This window comes from Eulemur rufifrons, chromosome 2 (genome assembly GCF_041146395.1).
Source record: "Eulemur rufifrons isolate Redbay chromosome 2, OSU_ERuf_1, whole genome shotgun sequence".
In the NCBI taxonomy this organism is placed as follows: domain Eukaryota; kingdom Metazoa; phylum Chordata; class Mammalia; order Primates; family Lemuridae; genus Eulemur; species Eulemur rufifrons.
In genome coordinates this window covers 100,250,320-100,256,998 of record NC_090984.1, presented here as the reverse complement: position 1 = coordinate 100,256,998, position 6,679 = coordinate 100,250,320, and the positions used below count along the sequence as shown (strand labels likewise).

General features: G+C 42.5%; 1 protein-coding gene across 13 annotated transcripts in view; it reads left to right on the top strand.

The window, feature by feature from the left end:
• Window positions 1-949: 949 nt before the first annotated feature.
• Window positions 950-6,679, top strand: part of NUMB (NUMB endocytic adaptor protein) — a 168,293-nt gene continuing 162,563 nt past the window's right edge. For 8 of the 13 annotated variants that reach the window (XM_069488570.1, XM_069488549.1, XM_069488612.1 and 5 more), the window contains exon 1: window positions 959-1,004. The gene's annotated coding sequence lies outside the window, so the exon portion shown is untranslated. Of the gene's footprint in view, window positions 1,005-1,172; window positions 1,297-6,679 lie in introns of those variants that run through there. The other 5 variants (XM_069488629.1, XM_069488593.1, XM_069488621.1 and 2 more) reach the window with 2 other exon arrangements.

The following is a 6,679-nucleotide window of genomic DNA, read 5'->3' as shown; positions in this document are numbered from 1 at the left end:
CTAGGAAGAGGAGAGGTTGGGGGGAGCGGGGAAGAAAGCATCTGACACACAGCTAGTAGGGCTATTTAAGAACTGTCGAACATAAAAACTAAGTGGGGGGGAGGGATTCTCATTTCCAGGGCATCACAAGGGTAAAATGTGGCCTGCTTCGTCCAAACTTGCTAATGGCTGCCTGGTCACTTGGTAGGAGCCAGCCAGGAGTGGGTCTGCAAGCTGGAGAACTCTAAACATGCCACTTCAGTTTTTTTGACAATGTTTATAATTGCAACTGAAGTTGACTGATTTCTGTTAAATCAACGGTTGCGCTTTGCTTTTTAGCATGGTAACTTCCTGGAAAGAAATTCAAGGAAATTGGGTGCATTGGGACCTCACGAAAAGAAGGGGAAATTTTTATCTGTATGATACTTTTCTCCCCAGGGGTTAGAAACACTTCTTAAACACAATCTCTGATGTTGGTGTTTTGCAACTACTATCTCTATGAGTAAGCTAGTGGTGATAAGTTTCTCCTTGTAGGGAGCTGCAGAAGTGGAAGAGTTTACAGACTGAACTCTACAACAAAGAGTTAACCCTTCTCCGGTAAGCTCGGATGTGAGAGCCTCTCGGCTCCTCCTTTTCTTTCTACTGCGCAACCAAACTGTGCACAGGCTTGAACCAACCTTGGCCGTCATATCCCTTGCCAGTTAACTTAACAGACACTTTCGGCAGCCTATCATAACTTCGAACTGCCCAACCACCAACCAATTACAACTAAAGCTTCGTCTAGGACGCTCCAGGTCCGGGCGGGGGTGCATACTGGGTTCAAGAAAAGGGGCGGTAAAGACGCGATGACGGGCGGGTAAACTAAGCCAATCATAGCAGACAGATGCCGCCCCATTATCCAATGGATAGGTTAGAAGTATGAAACGGGGTGGGCCTGTTGTCATGGGGGAGGTGGTGGCGCCTGGTGGCCACTGGCGGCCGAAGGTAGAGGCAGTGGCGCTGGAGTTGGTCGGGGGCAGCGGCAGGTGAGTGCCGGTAACACAAGCCTGAGATCTGAGGGCCGTCGCGGGGCGGAAACTCCAGCTCAGCACTCCGGAGGCGGAGGCCGGAGGAAGGGGGCCTGGACTGCGGGCCGGGTCCGGGCCGGGGCCAGGGCGGAGGCGGGGGCGGCGGTGGCGGCGGCGGCGAGTTCGCTCTGACTGGGCTGGTGGGAGAATGGCCCCGCTTGTGGTGGCGGAGTTCGCGCGGGGACGCTAAGCTGGGGCCGGACCCACGCGGGTCAGGCCGGGTGGTCTCTTGGGACGTCCAGCTGCTCAGGTCTGGGGCACTGACTGGCGGCCGGGGTGTGAGGGGGTAGGTCCCTGAGGAGACGGAAGCGGCTGGGGTCCCAGAGAGGGGCTGACCTGTAGCGACCTGGTCGGAGGGCAGGGTGACTCGAGAATACTCGGGCTAGCTTGGGTGCCAGGGAGAAGGGGAACCCGGGAAGCTCGGAAGCGGCCGGTGTGGAGAGAGCGGGCTGGCGGGGGAAACTGGGAGTGGCCCTGGTCCGAGAGAGGAGGGAGGTGGGAAGACCGAAGGCGGCCGGGGTCCAGGGTGACAGGGAGCAGCCTTGGATCGAGTAGGGGCGTCTGAGGAAAGGCTTGGAAGGGGGTGGGGACACTCCTGAGAAGGGCGGCCGTCCAAGGGAGGAGGGCTCCTCGGGAGACGAGGAGCGCCGGGTCTTTGGAGGGTCGGACCGGTGGAGACCTTGAACAGCTTGGGGGAGGAACCTGAGCGCCCTGCCCCCCTTAACTGATCTGGTCTGAGGATCCCCGGGGGGCCAGGAAAAAAGTCCTCAAGGAGTAGCTCGGGTTTGAGAGTGGGGTGAGGGTCCAGCAGGCAGTGGAAGTTCCCTTAGTTGGAGAGGAGTCAAGCAAAATGGGACGGAGGTGGGCAAGGGTGAGAAGGGAGACGTAACCCTTTTAGGAAGGGAATCGTAGATACGGTGAGGGAACGAGAAAGTTTCTGGGGAGAGAGGATTGGTCTCGTGGAAACTGGCAAGGACGGTAGTTACGAGAAATTAACAACGGAGTTGCTTCAGCGGTCTTCAGAAATAGAAGAGACTTCAGCTTTGTAATTAATACTAAGATGCCATCTAGGACCAGAGATAAGGTCCTAAAAGCAAGATAAAGTGACTTGTTTTCCAGTGTTTTAGAAAAGAAATTTGTTTGAAGATGATGGCAATAATATTAGGAAATAAGTTCATTGACAGAGTGGGGAATTAGAGAGGGAAAAGGGGAGGAATAGCTGAACTAAACGAGTAGAACTGGGAACTTGTTCAGAAAAAATAGTCACGAAGAGGATAAGCTTTCCCTGCTAAATTGAAAATAAGTTCGAATTCTCATACTTTAAGCCAGGTTTAAGATTCTAAAAAAAGAAGAAAAAAAATGAAAAAGAATAGAAGTTTGAATTCCACTTAGCTTGGACAACCTCTCTGTGCAGTTTCCTCATCTGTATAATAGGGATATTAATAGTTCCTACTTTCATAGGTTTTTTTTTTCCTAATGAGTTAATATTTGTAGACTTTTTAGAATAGTGACTGTGACATAGTAATCACTGTGTACTGGATTGTTAAATAGAGGATAAAGACCTGAGTTCTTTAATGCGGTGGTTCTCAAACATTATCTTGCATCAGAATCACCTGGAGGGCTTGGTAAAGTATAGATTGTTAGGCCCCACCTGGGGGTTTCTGTTTCAGTAGGCCTGAGGTGGGACCCTAGAATTTGTATTTGTCTCAAGTGATGGTTATGTTGGTCAGGGACCATATTTTAAGAACCACTTGCGTTAATGAAAACAGTAATAATGTAGCAACTTTAAAATACCTGCCCATCCTGCTAAAGAGACAGGTAGAGGCAACTTGCAAAAAAAGATTCTATTGTAGAGGAGACCCTTTTTAAAGCCTATGTTTTTCAAAGTGTGGATCATGATTTATTACTGATTTATAAAATTAATGTTATGGGTTACCACCAGCATTGAAAATAAAATATAGAACAGAATTGACTAGCTTTGCACTTGGTAAAGAAAAGTATTATTTTGGGAAATTTTTCTCATACGTGTATATAGTAGGTTACAATGTAAAATGGATTTCTTACAGTCAAAAAGTTTGAAAAACTGTTTTCAGCCATTCATTGCAACAGAAGCAAACCCTCCAGTATCTAGGGATTGAGTTTATTATTTATTTATTTTTCTTTTTATGGTGATACATTCCAGTAAGTTAATTCAGGTGGTGATTAAATTCCAATTAAAATTCCATTAAATTTCTTCAGTTTCTGATTTGTCTTCCCCTGTGTTTGTCTTGTCAAGTATTGTGTTATGCATCTGACACTGTGGAACTTTTTTGGATATTGAGAATCTTTGGCATGGGGACTTATGGGAATTTGAGACAGAGAAATCGAGTGGTGTTTTTCAGATGTGGTCCACTTTTGTTTCACTTGTGTCCTCTTGTTCACTTTTCTTTTCTTCTTAACCACTGTAAAAAACCTAAGTATAATCAGATACATTGACAGTAAACAACTAACACTGAAACAGACTGGCTTGAAAACATTTGATATATAGGAAATGAGCAAAAACAAAATAAGAAACCTTTCAAAAAAGAAAAGTGAAAAGGTATTTTCTTTTTAGACAGTAAAAGTATTTCTTGGTCTTATATTAACACAAAACATATAAAGACATTTTTAAGGGAACTGGATCTACAATTTCTAGATAGAGAAAAGAAACAGTGATAATACTTGACAACAAAATGCACCTGGGATAACGCTTAACTACGAAGTAAATCATTTATTAAGCAGGAGCTTTTGTTTTGATGATTTTCTCTCGAGAATAAACTGGATGTGGTATATGTTGTAAATTGTTGTTTAAGGAACCTAAATGTAATCTACAATACTTAGTTAAAGCTACATTAAGAGACAGAGAGAGAGAGTGTGTATGTATGTTTTGTGCTGCTATTGGTTTGATTTTTCTTCTATTGAAAGCTAGATGGTTTGGGAGGAATTTATTAGATCTGTTTATGGATATAAGAACAGAGAAAGAGTATTGAAAACAGAGATCCTCGCTCTCTTTAAAAATCTTTAATCCAGGGGATTATGTAATCCTTTCATTAATGTTTTATGAAATTGTGAAGAAACTGTTGGCGTAGCTTTGCACCAGGATTTTTGGATTATTTTTTCTCTCTCAAAAATAATTTTTAATTTTATTTCAGAAATTTTTTAAATTTCTTTTAAATTTTTGTTTGGAAGACTGCAAGACATATAATCATTGCATATTTGGGTTCAAAAGCAGAAGCAGTCTTTTCACAAAGCAAATTTATTAATTTTTTGTGGTACAAAAAGTTTCAAGGAAGAAAGCTTTTTTTTTTTTTTTTCTTTTTTGAGACAGAGTCTCACTCTGTTCCCCAGGCTAGAGTGCCCTGTTGTCAGCCTGGTCGTGCCCTGTTGTCAGCCTAGCTCACAGCAACCTCAAACTCCTGGGCTCAAGTGATCCTTCTGCCTTGGCCTCCTGAATAGCTGGGACTCCAGGCATGCGCCACCATGCCTGGCTAATTTTTTGTATATATTTTAGTTGTTTGGCTAATTTCTTTCTATTTTTAGTAGAGACAGGGTCTCGCTCTTGCTCAGGCTGGGCTCGAACTCCTGAGCTCAAACGATCCACCCACCTCTGCCTCCCAGAGTGCTAGGATTACAGGCATGAGCTACTGCACCCAGCCAGGATGAAAGCTTTTTGATTCCTTGTTTTTTCTTTTTTCTTTCATTTTTTTTTTTAAGAGGCAGGGTCTCTGTTGCCCAGGCTGCAGTGCAGTGGCATGATAATAGCTTACTGCCTTCCCACCTCAGCCACCCAGTAGCTAGGACTACAGGAATGGACTACCACACCCAGCTAATTTTTAAATGTTTTTGTAGAGACAGGGTCTCACTATTTTGCCCAGGCTGGTCTCCAATTTCTGGCCTCAAGTGATCCTCCCACCTTGGCTTCCCAAAGTGCTGGGACAATGGTGGTTCTTTAAGTCATTATACATTCATGAAGATCATTCAGTTCTACACAAAATGAAGGAAGAATGTAAAATCTTAATTGAGTGTGGGAAAATATAAAAGTTCGTTCTTCATAACTGTGAACAGTGAGCAGTTTGATTACTTACTTGCTTTTAATAAATGGACTTTATTCCGTTGATTTATTAATCATACTTATCTATGAATAGCTTTGATTGCCCAGATCATTTTACAGTGGGATTTGTTAATCTGTAGTTGAATAAATGGTGATTTTTAAATACCAAAGAAACTGAGTGCTGTGCTAGTGAGACTCAATTTTACATATCAAAGTTTATTCAGGTAAGTGATTTTAAAAAGTGGAAGTTCAATTAACACTAGTTAATTAAGTTTATTTTCTATTTCAGGGAAGTCTTCTTTTATAATAGCTTCTGATCTGCTTTTTCTGCTTCCTGCCCTCCAACTACCTGTACAATAAATCCTAATGGAAATGTTAGGTAAAAGTACATTTCTGTATCTGGTTTTTAGTTTTTTTTTAAGAATTCCTTTTTCAGAAAAGGTCCCTTGGTAAACTTATCACCTTTAAGAAAAGTACTTTAAAATATACTTGAAAAGCTACATTTTATTTTGAACTTGCCAGAACACATTTGCCATGTTTAATAGGTTTTGATTTCTGCAGAATAGATCTTGAATTCTGCCAACTTCTTTCTTTCTTTTCCTTTCTTCCTTCCTTCCTTCTTCCGTCTCTCTCTTTCTCCCCCTCCCTCCTCTCTCCCCTACCTTCCCCTGCCCTTGGAGTGCAGTGGTGCCATCATAGCTCACTGCAGCCTTGAACTCCTAAGCTCAAGCAATCCTTCTTTCTTAGCCTCTCAAAGCACTGGGATTACAGGCATGAGCCACTGCGTCCAGCCCAGAATTCTGCCAATTTATGAGTTCTGACTTATGTTTCCTTGATAGGGCTAGGGAGAAATGAAACAAGGTACTTCTTAAATTAAAAAAATTTTTCTTCCTATCTTATTTTTTAATGTTTTTTTTCTTTTTGATGCAGCATTATTTTTTAATCTTGACATTCTGATAAATCCTCTAGTTGCAAAGAAAATTTTTTTAGTAATATAACAGGTGGAAATATTATATAAAACTTTAGAATGACTGTTCAGATATGAGACACAGGTAATGATGAATAGGATGTCATTAAATACTAGGTACAATATTGCCATGTATTTTGAAGAATATAAAATATGCACTTGGAAATCTTGAGGCAAAAGAAGGATAACAACTAAGGGAGAATGAGGAGATTACTGACATGTGCTTAAGGAGGAGTCTGGAGGATCTGTAGGGAGTATGTCTAGAGGAGTGAGTGGTTCTTGGCAGTTTTCCAGGAGTGACATATGTAAAGGAGGATGATTCTATTTGCAACATTCTCTCATGGAGGAAGACTTCTTTTTCTGCAATTCCTGCTGCTTGTTTTAACTCTTCCTTTGTTTTCTTCCACTCAAGAAAGTATGTCAGAATGCAAGTAAATAGACTGAGAATTGCTAGTCCTAGAGGGTGAGAACCTGGGAAAGACCATGTGGATTTAGAAGTAGGCTTGATACTTCTTGGGAATAGGTCCCCAGCAACCTTAACTAGGCCAACCCTTCCCACTTGTCCTCTCCAATGGAGTATGGGATTAGGGGGAGACC